General features: G+C 38.1%; 1 protein-coding gene across 1 annotated transcript in view; it reads left to right on the top strand.

Annotated features, from left to right (window-relative positions):
* Positions 1 to 13,136, top strand: part of Abca13 (ATP binding cassette subfamily A member 13) — a 485,227-nt gene that overhangs the window by 263,197 nt on the left and 208,894 nt on the right. The gene's annotated exons all lie outside the window — the stretch shown is intronic.

The following is a 13,136-nucleotide window of genomic DNA, read 5'->3' as shown; positions in this document are numbered from 1 at the left end:
AAAGAAAATATCCAGTAAAAAAAAAAAAAAAAAGAGCAATCAACCTACAATTTAAAAAACCCTGCGTGATGCTGGCGAGCATGTGGAGAAAGAGGAACACTCCTCCATTGTTGGTGGGATTGCAAGCTGGTACAACCACTCTGGAAATCAGTCTGACAGTTCCTAAGAAAATTGGACATAGTATTACTGGAAGATGCATCAATACCTCTCTTGGGCATATACCCAGAAGATGTTCCAACTTGTAATTAGGACACATGCTCCACTATGTTCATAGCAGCCTTATTTATAATAGCTAGAAGCTGGAAAGAACCCAGCTGTCCCTCAATAGAGGAATGGATACAGAAAATGTAGTACATTTACACAATGGAGTACTACTCAGCTACTAAAAACAATGAATTTATGAAATTCTTAGGTAAATGGATGGATCTAGAGGATATCATCCTGAGTGAGGTAACCCAGTTACAAAGAAACACACATGATTTGCACTCACTGATAAGCGGATATTACCCAGAAACTTAGACTACCTAAGATAAAATGTACTGAATGTCTCTAAAAATATCTGTGGCAAATGTACATATTGTAGTTAGATTCAGATGGTGAAATTATGTCAATTGTATGAAAATGGGTGCAGCTAGAGATCATTATGCTAAGTAAAAACAAGCTGTACCAAGAAAGAGCAGTGTGCATTTCCTCTCATATTCAGAATCTAGACTTCAAAAGCAGACTTGAAAGGGGGGCATTGTTTGGGCAGAGAAGGGGCACCAAAGAAGGGAGGATAGGAGAGGGTGTGCAGAATGAATTTAAGTATGCAATTTATTTAAATGACTATTTCATTAATGAATATATGCTCATAACATCTAAATCAATGAACAAGCAAACACACAAGAAACAGAAAAGTTTTCACTGATATTCTGAGTATGAAAAATTATAGTTATATGACTTGGGCAAAAGAGTAAAAATGCTAATGCTGCCTGTCAGCTGCAGGGAAACTGTCACCTTCTTAGAGTGACAATGGAATTAAATCACATCCATGCTCCCAAGTTCACTTGACCTTCAGGGACTTTTGATAGATTAACAGGCTTCCCTGCACCAAAATAGAAGACCAGGGCACATCTGAGCCTTCTTTTCATTTGATTGCGTGAGTTGGGATTGGTCAGTTGTCCTGCCTGCGTGAAGGTTTACAGGTCTGTGGTTCACTGAATTACATACTCAGATGTGGCTAAAATACCAACTGTCACCACTTCTAATGTTTAGAAAACAGGTCTCAGTATTGGGAAAGAAGCCTAGGATTTGAATAGCTGAGGTCTTGAGCCAGCACACTTTCAATTTCCCTATAGATACAAAGTGATGCCACTTTCAACTGTGGTTTCATAGTCTAGGTATTTTAGATTGGAAGGACAGGCTGTTCTTGGTCTCTATTGGTTTACTGGCTGTTTTGCTGTTTTGCATTGCCTAGTACTGAGAAACTGAGCTCAGCCAGTGCTAAGACTAAAACAGGAGACCTGTGCATGTTGGGGGCAGAAGGCGAGTCAGTTTTTGGGATGAAGAAATCTTATCATTATTATTACACATTCACGTCAATAATCTGATACCACACTTACACCTGTATGCCAGGAAGAGTGGGCATCCCTTTTATGTAATTAACATGTTATCTATTTAATCCAAAAGGAGACTTCAAGAATCTTGTTAATATTTATCAGGAAGAAGAGTGGAGCTAGGGAATGCTTGCCTTTCATGTTTTATGAGTTTAAGTACTTTAAAACCACGAGGCAGGTCTTCGTCTTCTGCATGGATGCTTAGCTCTGAGATGCTTGGTTAACTACTATGGTTTAAGGTTTTCACTTCTGGGTTGATGCTTGGCTCTGAGATGCTTGGGTGGCTACTGTGATTTATGTATCTATCTATGCTATTGCAAGGAGAGGCCAAAGAAAGGTTGATAGGTATAATTTTCAGTGAAAGGCATATTTATAAATAAGATAATTCTATGCTCTCAGTATGTATGTTCCTTTTTCCATTTTTTTTTCTCTTAGACTCTCAGATCTGCTGAGGTTTTCAGTCACATGTGAAATTACAGTGGAGAGTCTGCTGAGGCTAGGAGAGCCAGCTCTGCTGGCTGCATGCTCGCTTTGCTTTTGTTATTCATAGAAGCAGAATTTTTCTGGGTCATTTTCTCTTTTTATAAGTGTTATTTTATGGAAAACTAAGGTAAATAAAAAATCCACCATGGTGAGCTACAGAATGCTGAGACTGTGAAAACTGAGAAGCCAGCAAGGACCTAGTGTTTGTCAATATTATATTATATCATCATCATCATTATCATCATCATCATCATCATCACCATTATATTCCTAGCTCTATGCTTTTGGAAGCCTCTTCATAGAAGTCAGAGCTAACTTCTGTGTTTTCTTTCCCCACCTCTAGGGTGATCATGATTCACAAGAGGGAGTCTATTCTGGATAGAACTTAACAAGGTGCCTTTGATACTGCTTGCACTGATCATGATAGCTGAGCGATGGGAAGGGTAGAAAGTGAGTGCTCCAGGTGCCAGCCTGGGACTTAGAGCAGTTAGAGAAGCCTTCTTCCACATCATTACTTATTCATGTGCTCACATGAAGCAGTGACTCCAGGCACAACCCCCCCCCCATGAGAAACTAGCAACCACAAGGTGAGATCACAAGAAAAATCACAATGTGAGATTCAATGGGAAGAAATCTGGGGCATAGTGTGTCATTTCAGGATCGTGCCATTCTTTCCCCTCCTTTATTTTACATAGATTTTTTTTTCTCACAGAATATATCCTGATTAAGATTTCCCCTCCTTTTTTTCCTTCTAGTTCTTCCCCCCTCCCTTCCCATCCTGATCCACCTCTTTCTGTCTCTCATTAGAAAACAGACTTTTAAGGGTAATAATAAAAGAAAAAAATATGTATTAATAAGATAAAACGAAACCCAATACATTATAATTGGTCAAAACAAGCAGGAAAAAAAGACAAATAAGAAGAGCCTCATGGGAGACGTAGATGTAGAGACCCATGTGTTTGCCACTCAGAGATTCCCATAAAAAACTAAACTGGAAGTGTTTCTGTGAGTTATGTAGTTGTTGTCTTTAGCAGTAAGACTTTGCTGTTAGTTTGTTGAGAGCAAACTAGTCTTGGCAACAGCCTAGGTTGTTTGGGGTTCCTACTGTACCACTTTGGCCAACAACTCCATTAGGCATAACCCAATTTAGGTACTGGAAACTTCCATTTGGTGACAAAAAATGTCCAGTTAGGGTTCTGGATACCCCATTATCTGGAGATTTAATTTAGATCACTTTCATACATGCACAAATCTACAAAGCTTCTTTTGTACTAGGTTTCTATACTACCCTTCAAAACTCAATTTAACTGTCTTTCCCCATATGTCCTTTCTCATCCTCCTCTTCATCCCCCTCAACACTTGATCCTCCCATTCCAATCCCATTCACCCCATCCATCCATCCATCCACCCATCCATCCATCCATCCATCCATCCATCCATCCATCCATCCATCCATCCATCCATTTCTCAATCCATCCACAACTATTTTATCTACCTTTCCTAAGGAAGTCTTACTCCTCACCTCAGGTCCCTTACCCTATACTTGATCTTTGTGGTTCTATGGATTATAGGTTGTTTGTCATGAACTAAATAGCTAATATCCACTTATAAGTGAAGACATCTCATATTTGTCTTTCTGAGGCTGGGTTACTTCACTCAGGATGATTTTTTTTTCTAGTTCCATCCATTTACTTATGAATTTCTCTCCCTCTCCCCCTCCCTCTCCCCCTCCCCCTTCCTCTCCCTCTCCCCCTCCCCTTCTCTCCCCCCCTCTCTCTTTCTCTTTTTCAACAGCTTGGTGATAGTCTCTTGTGTAAATGTTTTGTGTCTTCTTTATCCATTCCTCTACTGAGGGACCACTATGTTGTTTCCAATTTCTTACAGCAGTGAGCATGGTTGAATAAGTGTTTAGTAGGATGAAATATCCTTTGGAGATATACCTCAGAGCTGTATAGCTGTATCTTGAGGTAGATTGATTCCCATCTTCCTGAGGAACCACCACACTGATGTCCATATTGACTGTATAAGCTTTCAGTCCCACAAGCAACCGATGAATGTTACCCTTGCTCCACATCTTCATCTGCACCAACCATCATTTGTTTTATTAGTCTTAGCCATTCTGACTGTTTTAAGATGAAATTTTAAAATTGTTTTGATTTGCATTTCCTTGAAAGCTAAGGATGTTGAACATTTCTTTAAGTATTTCTCAGTCATTTGAGTTTCTTCTTTTGAGAATTCTCTGTTTTAGATATGTATCCATCTTAAATTTGATTATTCAAGTTTTCTCTATCATTTTTTAAATTTCTTTATTTACCTTGGATATCAGCCATCCATCAAATATATAGTTGGTAAATATATTTTTCCATTTTTATTTTTTATTGGGTATTTTCTTTATTTACATTTCAAATGTTAGTAAATATATTTTCCCATTTTTATTTTTTACTGGGTATCTTCTTTATTTACATTTCAAATATTATCCTCTTTTCCAGTTTCTCACCCAGAAGCCCCCTATTTCAACCCTCCTCACACTGCTTCTATGTGAATGTGCCCCCACCCACCCACCCACTCCTGCTTCCCTGCCCTGGCATTCCCCTACATTGGGGTATTGAGCCTTTACTAGACCAAGGGCCTCTAATCTTTGCCCATTTTATAGGCATCATTTGTCCAAATGATTTTGTCCTTTGCCATTCAGAAGTTTTTAGTTTTATGTGGTCTCATTTATTAGTTGTTGATCTTAGTGCCTGTGATAATGGTATGCTTAAAGTCTTTTCTGTGTAATACATTCTAGGTTCTCACTTTCTCTTCAATCAGGTTTAGTGCATCTGGTTTTATATTGAGATCTTTGATCCATTTGGAGTTAAGTTTTGTGCAGCGTAATAAGTATGGATCTATTTGGATTCTTTAACATGCAGCCTTCCAATTTGACCAGCACTGTTTATTGACGATACTGTCTTTTTTCCCCAGTGTATATTTGTGGCTTCTTTATAAAAAAAAAACAAAAACAAAAACCAAAAAATGGTGTTCATACATGGGTAGACTTATGTCTAGGTCTTCAATTCAATTCCATTGAATAACATGTCTGTTTTTTTGCAAGCATAATGCTGTTTTTTATATCTCTGTAGTACAACTTGAGATCAGGGATACAGATACTTTTAGCATGTTTCTTATTAGTAGTATTGTTTTAGCTATTCTGTGTTTTTCTGTATTTCCAAACATGTTGGATGGTATTGTATCAATTTGACATAGTCTAGAGTTATCTGAAAGAAGGGGGTTTAATTGAGAAAATACCTTGATAAAATCTAGCTGTAGGTCATTTTTTAAATTAATGATCAATTCAGAAGGGGCCAGCCCATTGTGTGTGGTCTCATCCCTGTGCTGGTGGTCCTTGGTTCTATAAGAAAGAAGGCTGAGCCAGCTATAAGAAGCAAGACAGTAAGCAGTACCCCTTTATGACTTCTGCATCAGCCTCTGACTCCAGGTTCCTGCCATGTTTGAGTTCCTGTCCTGCCTTCTGATGATAGCTTACAATGTGTAAGCGTAAGCCAAATAAACTATTTCTTCCCCAACTTGCTTTTAGTTATGGTGTTTTATCACAGCAATAGAAACTATATGAAGCCTAAAATTGTCATTTCACAATCTGTAAAGGATTGTGTTGACATTTTGATTGGGGATAACATTGAATCAATAGTCTGATTGCTTTGGTAAGATTGCCATTGTTACTATATTTATCCTACTAATGTATGATCATGCGAGACCTTTCCATCTTTGGATATCGTATTAAGTGTCTTAAAGTTTTTATCATACAAGTCTTTTACTTGATTGGTTAGAGTTGCCCCAAGATACTTTATAGTATTTGAGGCTATTGTGAAAGGTGTTGCTTCCTTGATTTCTTTCTCAGTCTGTCCTTTGGGTATAGGAGGACTACTGATTTTTTTTTTTTTTTTTTTTTTTTTGAGTTAACATTGTATCCAGTTACTTTGATCAAGAGTTTCTCAGCTGTAGGAGTTTCCTGCCTGGTAGTTTTTTGGTTTTTTGTTTGTTTGTTTGATTGATTGTTTTTTGGGTTTTTTTGGGGGGGGGTCTATTAAGAATACTGCCATAGCATCTGCAAATAAATTTACTTTGATAAGTAATTTTTTTCCTTTCTAATTTGATCCTAAAGAGATTCCTTGATCTCTTTGAGTTGTCTTATTGCTGTAGCTAAGACTTCAGGTACTATACAGAGTAGGTATGGAAGGAGTAGAAAAACTAGTCTTATTCTTGATTTTAGTGGAATTGCTTTATGTTTCCCCCCATTTAAGTTGAAGTTGGATAAGGATTTATTTTAAACTACCTTTATTTTGTTTAGGTGTGTCCATTGTATCCCTAATCTCTCCAGAACTTTTATCATGAAGGGGATGCTAAATTTTGTCAAAGCTTCTTTTAGAATCTAATGAGATGCCCATGTGGTTTTGTCTTTCAGTTTGTTTATATGGTGAGTTACATTTATCAGTTTATGTAACCTGAAATACCCCTACATCTCTGGGATGAAACCTACTTCATCATATGGATGATAGTTTTATAGTATGTTTTAATGCACTTTGCAAGTGATTTATTGAGAATTTTTAATCAATGTTCATAAGGGAAATTGCTCTGTAATTCTCTTACTTTATTGGGTCTTTAGGTAGTTTGAGTATCATGGTAACTAGGACCTTGTAAAGTGAATTGGGCAGTGTTCCTTCTGTTTCTATTTTTTGTGAAATAATTTGAGAAGTATTGGTATTAACTCTTTGAAGGTCTTGTAGAATTCTGTGCTAAAATCATCTGACCCTAAGATTTTTCGTTTTGTCATGTCTTTGTAGGGTTGGGTTCTTTGGTTGCAGCTGCTACCTTTATATTATTGGCAAGTGTGGTTTCTGTGAGGTCCCTGGCAGGGAGTGCCTCTCTGGGTCTGTAGGTGACATAAAGGGATGGAGATAGGATAGGAGGAAAGGCTTTTTGGGGCCATAGCAAAGTGTTTGGGGACTGGGGTCCACACCAAGATATAGAGTCTGCAGGAAATAGTTTTAGGTAAAAAGAGGGGCTTCTGCAGTCCTTCTTGTAACAGCTCCTGCAGGCTATTACAGGAATAAAGGGTAAGTTTGGAGAGGTCTAAAGGTCTGGAGAGACAGGCAGGGCAGTTTAGTCTGGTCAATGGGAGGTTATCATGGAAAGTGTTTAAGTGAGTTAGTGGCTGGCACAAAGAAATTGAGATGGGTTAAAAGGAAAGCATCGGAGGGTCAGTGGGAAAAGCTAAACTGAGCTTATACCAACATGCTGAAGTTCCATGGAATGCCCTCTCCTTTTCAAATGTTACATTAGGTTTGCCACTGTAGTATAACTTATAAAACTGTTTTTATATCCTAAATATCTCTATTTGTACTTAGTATTAACTTTTATTTTCTCCAATATTTGTGTTTGTGATTTACATATATGTGCTTCTATGTTTCTGGAAATTTCTTAATTCTCTCTCCCTTTGACCTCTTTTCTTAAAAATATGTCTTCTTTTTTATTAATTTGCACATGCTAAAATCTAAGCTATCAGTTTATTGACTACATAGAGCATTGGATGCACTACCTTCAAAATACAAGGCTCTTTCATTTTAATTATGTTCTTAAAGGAACAGTGAACTTGCCTGACTCATATCTCCACATTACTTTGTCTTTGTCCAGATGTGTCTCCCTCTTTTACCCATCTTAACAATAGCTACAAGAAGTAATAGAGCAATTGCTCAGTTGCTTTGGGGATGTAACATGAATCTTTTCAACTGTTTGCAGTGATTTTTCTCCTTTCTCATTTTGTACATGCTGTGATGTTCACATAATAGGTCCTAAATAAATATTGATTTATTGAATCTGAAGTATTTCTTCTTGACTCTCTCATACAGACACATGTGTTTTTAAAAATATTTCTTTTATTAGGGGAAAACACAAACAAGAGTTAAAATACCTAAAATACTCATGAGACTTAATGAAACACAATATAGTGTTATCTTTGGGTTGGTTTGAGAATGCTATCTTAAATTGCAAGAAGATTAAGTGTCTTTGAAGAATTTTCTTTTGTTTGGTGTAGTCTGTCAATGTCTCTTTACAGGAGCATTGACTACCTTCTACTGTGGCTATCGACCCCCAATTAAGTGGCTCCTCTGCGTGCTTTCTCTTTGTTTATCTGCATTTTGCCTGATAACTTTCTTGGAGTTGAGAAAACCTGCTAAATAGAGTTTCTGACTCCATGTAACTAGAAAGCAGATTTTGCTTAAAGAATAAAATAAGCTTTTAAAAATAAATTATGCTTTCTATATCCCTAAGTTGATATTTGAAATTGGGTTGTATCTGAGCTTCATTAACAAACAAATGACTCAGTAGATAATGACACATCATTTCAAGTCTGAGATCCTGAGTCTGTCTGGCAAGGGGAGCTGCCTTCACCACATTATGATGGCTCTGTAGGGTTGATTTTCCAAAAAGTCCTTGTTGGTCCAATTATCAATAGAGAGGTAGTTGGTGGCCTTAGGTTCTGTCTTGAACAAAGCATGACATTTTTTTTTCTTTTCATTCTGTATAAATATTGAAATCAAAGAGCTCAATTCTACTTAATAATAAACATTCATTCATATTTCCTCTGCAATTGTTTCTGTCTTGTCTGGTTAATAATAGTGAGAAACCTGATTCTTATCTTTGATGTTTTCCCATTTCCTCTGACCTCCAGGTCACCTGCACAGTGGCTTTTTTGGAGATCATGAGTGGCTCCAACTCCTATATTCTATCTATCTATCTATCTATCTATCTATCTATCTATCTATCTATCTATCTATCTGTCAATATCCAACATAATATGTAAAGGAAATGATATATTAATGTGCCCCACCCTTAATCAGCAGAAGAGGAAGGCAGAGAAGGTTTAGATTTCTTGGGAATGTGTCCTCTTTTTCTCTCTTATCTCCCTCCCTGTTCCTTCACTCATCTTTTCATTCTTTCCTCATTTCCCCTTTCTTTCATCCCCCTCCTTCTATCCCCTTGTTTATTTTCATCAAAATACAATGTAGTTAGGTTTCAGTTTTGTACTTAAGTCTTCGTAATGTAAACCTCTCAAGGTCAAGCATGTCTGGTTCCTGCCCTATGATTTAAACATTGTGGTCTCAGTCTATCAGGCTGGAGCCCATACTTGACACTTTCACTTTCTAAAGAGCCATTTTGGGGTGCTGGAGACTGCTAGTCTGACTTAGAGTTAATTTTTTATATCTCATCTAACTTATCATACCCACCCTGCCCTGTAGAGATGACCAAGGGAAGGCATCATATTTTCCACCATCAGGAATCAGAGCTTTAGTGTGCTGCATGATGCTGTCTACTACCCTGTGCATCGTCTTTCACTGTTTTCAGGGTATCGAAGCATATAGCTAGTCAGCAGTCTTGTTTAAACATGTTCTGATGGAGTGATAAGACGAATAGTGAGTCCTCTCAAATGGTCATGTCCTATTTCTGGAACCTGTAAATGCCACTTTGTGGAACTTAAAATGAGGAGAAACACTTCTATTTTCTGGGTGGAACTAATGTAAGAAGACAGGTCTGTATTGCATGGTTACAACATGCTCAGATGGGAAATGCTGATATCATAATAAAGCACAATCAGAAAATGGAGGCTAGAGCTTCAGTACAAGATATGGAGGCAAGAGAGAATGTTCTTCATGGACTGGAGTCCAGGAATCTCATTTTATACTATGACCTACAAAATTATAAGGTAACAGATGTGCAGTCATAGGTTTCAAAGCCTGTGGTTGATATGACAAAGCATCTATCCCAGAGCAGTGGTACTTCTGTATGATGATAGGGAGTTGTTGGGTGCAACTCACTGTGTGGTACAATAGAGGCGCTTTGGCCAGAGCCCTTCATTTGGGAGAAATTCCAACTAACTCCTGTGTCTTATTTATCTGAGATCTTAACACAGTGCCATCTTTTCCTTGTAAAAAGCAAACAGAGAAGAAAAATTCTATCATTTAGGAGAAACTGAAACAAAACACAGTCCATGCTGTATTTTAGTTAAAGCTTGGCAATTCCTTCTTTGCCACTGTCATCAGTCAGACCAACTCTGCTGTCATTAGAAGGCAGGTCAGTCCCATCAGTTTCTCTAGCACCTGCCAAAGGCAGGGTGTGCTGACCATATCTGGGCATAGTCCATCACACTGACACTTTGAGAGTGGATTGCGCCTGGGGTCAGACATTATTTGCCAGTACTCTTTAAACAGAGAGTGCAGCCAATGAACCACTGCCCTCCAGCCCAAGGGATTGATAGCACTATCAGTGCACAGATGACATGAGGCTATGGTAGCAGGCTTACACCCTGAAGCTTCTCTTAATTAAGGAGACATAAGTTTTCAAATGAAGAATCTCCCAACTGTTGAATTTATTTTTTTACAAAAATAGGAAAAAAGGACAGAAAATCCCTAGCCATTGCATTTAAAGCAATATTGTTTTCTGGTCATGTTTTCCTTGCTAGTTAGTGTCTTATGGATTTAACCTCAACATGGCATATTTCATATTCATTCAGTTTGTTTGAATAAAAATAGGAGCAGCATGAGCAGTTGTGGAGATTTGTTTACTTGAGATGCCTGATGTAATAATCTTTGTGAGATGCAAAATATTACAAGAGATTAGAGATGACTATCCAATTCTTATATATAATGACAGAGAGGTCTGGGAAATATTTGTCCCATTTGAACTGTCCTCTGGCCACTTTTCATCTACAAGTGATAGAAAAACATTCAGAGAACAGGATGAGGTATACAGATATGATACTCTTCTATGCATAGTGTACAAATACAAGATGCTTCATAGACTAGAAAATGTGTCTGGGATATTTGATGGTCGGATCTATCAGATGATGTCCCATGCATGTGCTCATACCTCCTTTATATCCATTTTGTAGGAGTGTTTATAGCAGAAGGTCTCTCACAATTTTGCCTATAATGAGAATGTTTACAGTAGTTTTCATCTGTCCATAAGTGGAGAGATGAAACAAAATTGATTACCTTTTGTAGAAGATCTGTGTCAAATGATAAGGAACACTTTGAAATGAAAATGGGGACTTACAGATCCAGAACCTAGTGGAATATTGGAATTCTTTTCATATATTTTGTTTTGTAAAACCCTGACCTTTTCCGTCCTGTTCTAGATGTTTGAGTTCCATGAGACTGTTCCAAAAAGGGAGGCTTGCAACAGGACAGTGACTACTTCTATTTAGCACATTATTTACAGATCCAAACTTCAAAAGCACGTGCACACCAGGAGCCCAGACATTTGCCTACAGGATTCAGTTTCAAGTTGTTTTTGAGAAATGTGATCCTTCTGTTCTGTACATCCTTTGACATTTTAGTCCCTGAAGCCCCTGGTCAGTGTGCCCGCAGCTAAGGAGAGTTAACACCAGATGGCACTCCTCTCTTCCTTTTGATCTTGGATTTGTTGCTTGCCTTGCACACTCATGAGCTGGAGAGACACGGGGCACACAGCACCCAGATACCGCTGGCTGTGAACTAATTGTTCTGATCACATACCCACCTGCCCTTTGAGATTGATTCCAGAAAACCCATGTCTTATTCTGCTTCTTTCTCCAATATGTACAAACAATGTCCAATAATACAAACAATAGACATGTATACATTCACAGTCTTAGACACATATATCCATCTGCATAAGTGTGTGTGTGTGTGTCTGTGTGTATGTGTCTGTGTGTGTCTGTGTCTGTGTAAGAGATAGAAGTTTAAAAAGAAGGCATGAAGACTGTTATAAAGTGCACCTATTGAAATAAAAATATAATTCCTGATATAGTTACATGTGGCCAGCCATCAAATAAAATTTTCTTTTAAAATAAAACTCATAGATAAGTTCTCATTCAGTGAATAATTCTCAGCTCACAGCCTTGTTTCTAATTTCATTCTGTGTGTATGTGCTGAGCGAATGATTATCATGCTGATCCTCCAAGCCTTCATCTACAGTGGGGCTAGCAGTACTTATTAGATTGATTTGAGAATTACATAATGAAGCCTATCGTGTGTGTGTGTCCCCTGGCAAGTCAGGATGAGACAGCATGAGCATGTTACATGCCAGGCATGGTTCCCACCAGTCTCTCTTAAAAATGCATTTATTGCTTTCAGTGGTCCTATAACATGTGTCTTATTATTACCATTTTGTTCACCAAGAAACCAAGTCACACAGTGATGAACTAATATATTCAGGGATGTATGGCTGCCATATATGCACTGTGCTGTTCTAAGTTATTGGCCACACTGTTTTTATTTGTAGTGGGATGAGTGCTGCGGCTTTTCTTGGAGATCTTGCAGGAAATAGGTAGTATTTGTTATCTTTCAAAGGAGAGAACTACCTAATATCTAACAAAAGCTCCTGACCTTGACCAGTGTTGAAGATACAGCTTTTACTCAGTAGGATTCTGTCCGAACTAATTAACCACATGAAGAGAGAGTATAAATCTTTCCCTCTGGCCTCACCTGCTTTTTGCTTTAGTCTCTGGGGCTCACACCATGTGTCTTCCCCAGTGGAAAGGGTCAGACCAGGAACTTGTTGACAAGTTCAAGACTCTTTGCTTTTTTAAATGACTCCTGATATTGTTTATAATTCAGAAGTTCATGAAGAGAGTGGACATGCTGAGTGTGAGCTACTTGTTGGACTAAGACTCCAGAAGTGTAGTCAGGGCAAGATGTTTTTGTGGTAGATATGTGCAGAGAAGGGAGGGATGAAGGCATGCATATACATCGGCTACAGAGACAGTGTACTGTGTACACATGTATACAATGGCTATAGATACAGTGTACTGTGCTTCTCTTAGCAGTGAATTTTCGCTATAGACATGATGATATAACAGAGAGTACATGCATCCAAGGGTGGCTCAAAGCCTCTTCAGCCAGAATCTACCACTCATAGACAGATATGCTCATCGCTGGCTTTACAGATGCAATATTCTCATAGCCCTGTATCTGTGGTCACAAATTGTCCCAGCACTGTCAACGAGGGAGCCTGTGCCTTCTT

The sequence above is a fragment of the Mus caroli genome, unplaced genomic scaffold (assembly GCF_978045245.1).
Source record: "Mus caroli unplaced genomic scaffold, Mus_caroli_1 scaffold_13, whole genome shotgun sequence".
Lineage (NCBI taxonomy): Eukaryota > Metazoa > Chordata > Mammalia > Rodentia > Muridae > Mus > Mus caroli.
This window is presented reverse-complemented; position numbering and strand designations above follow the sequence as displayed.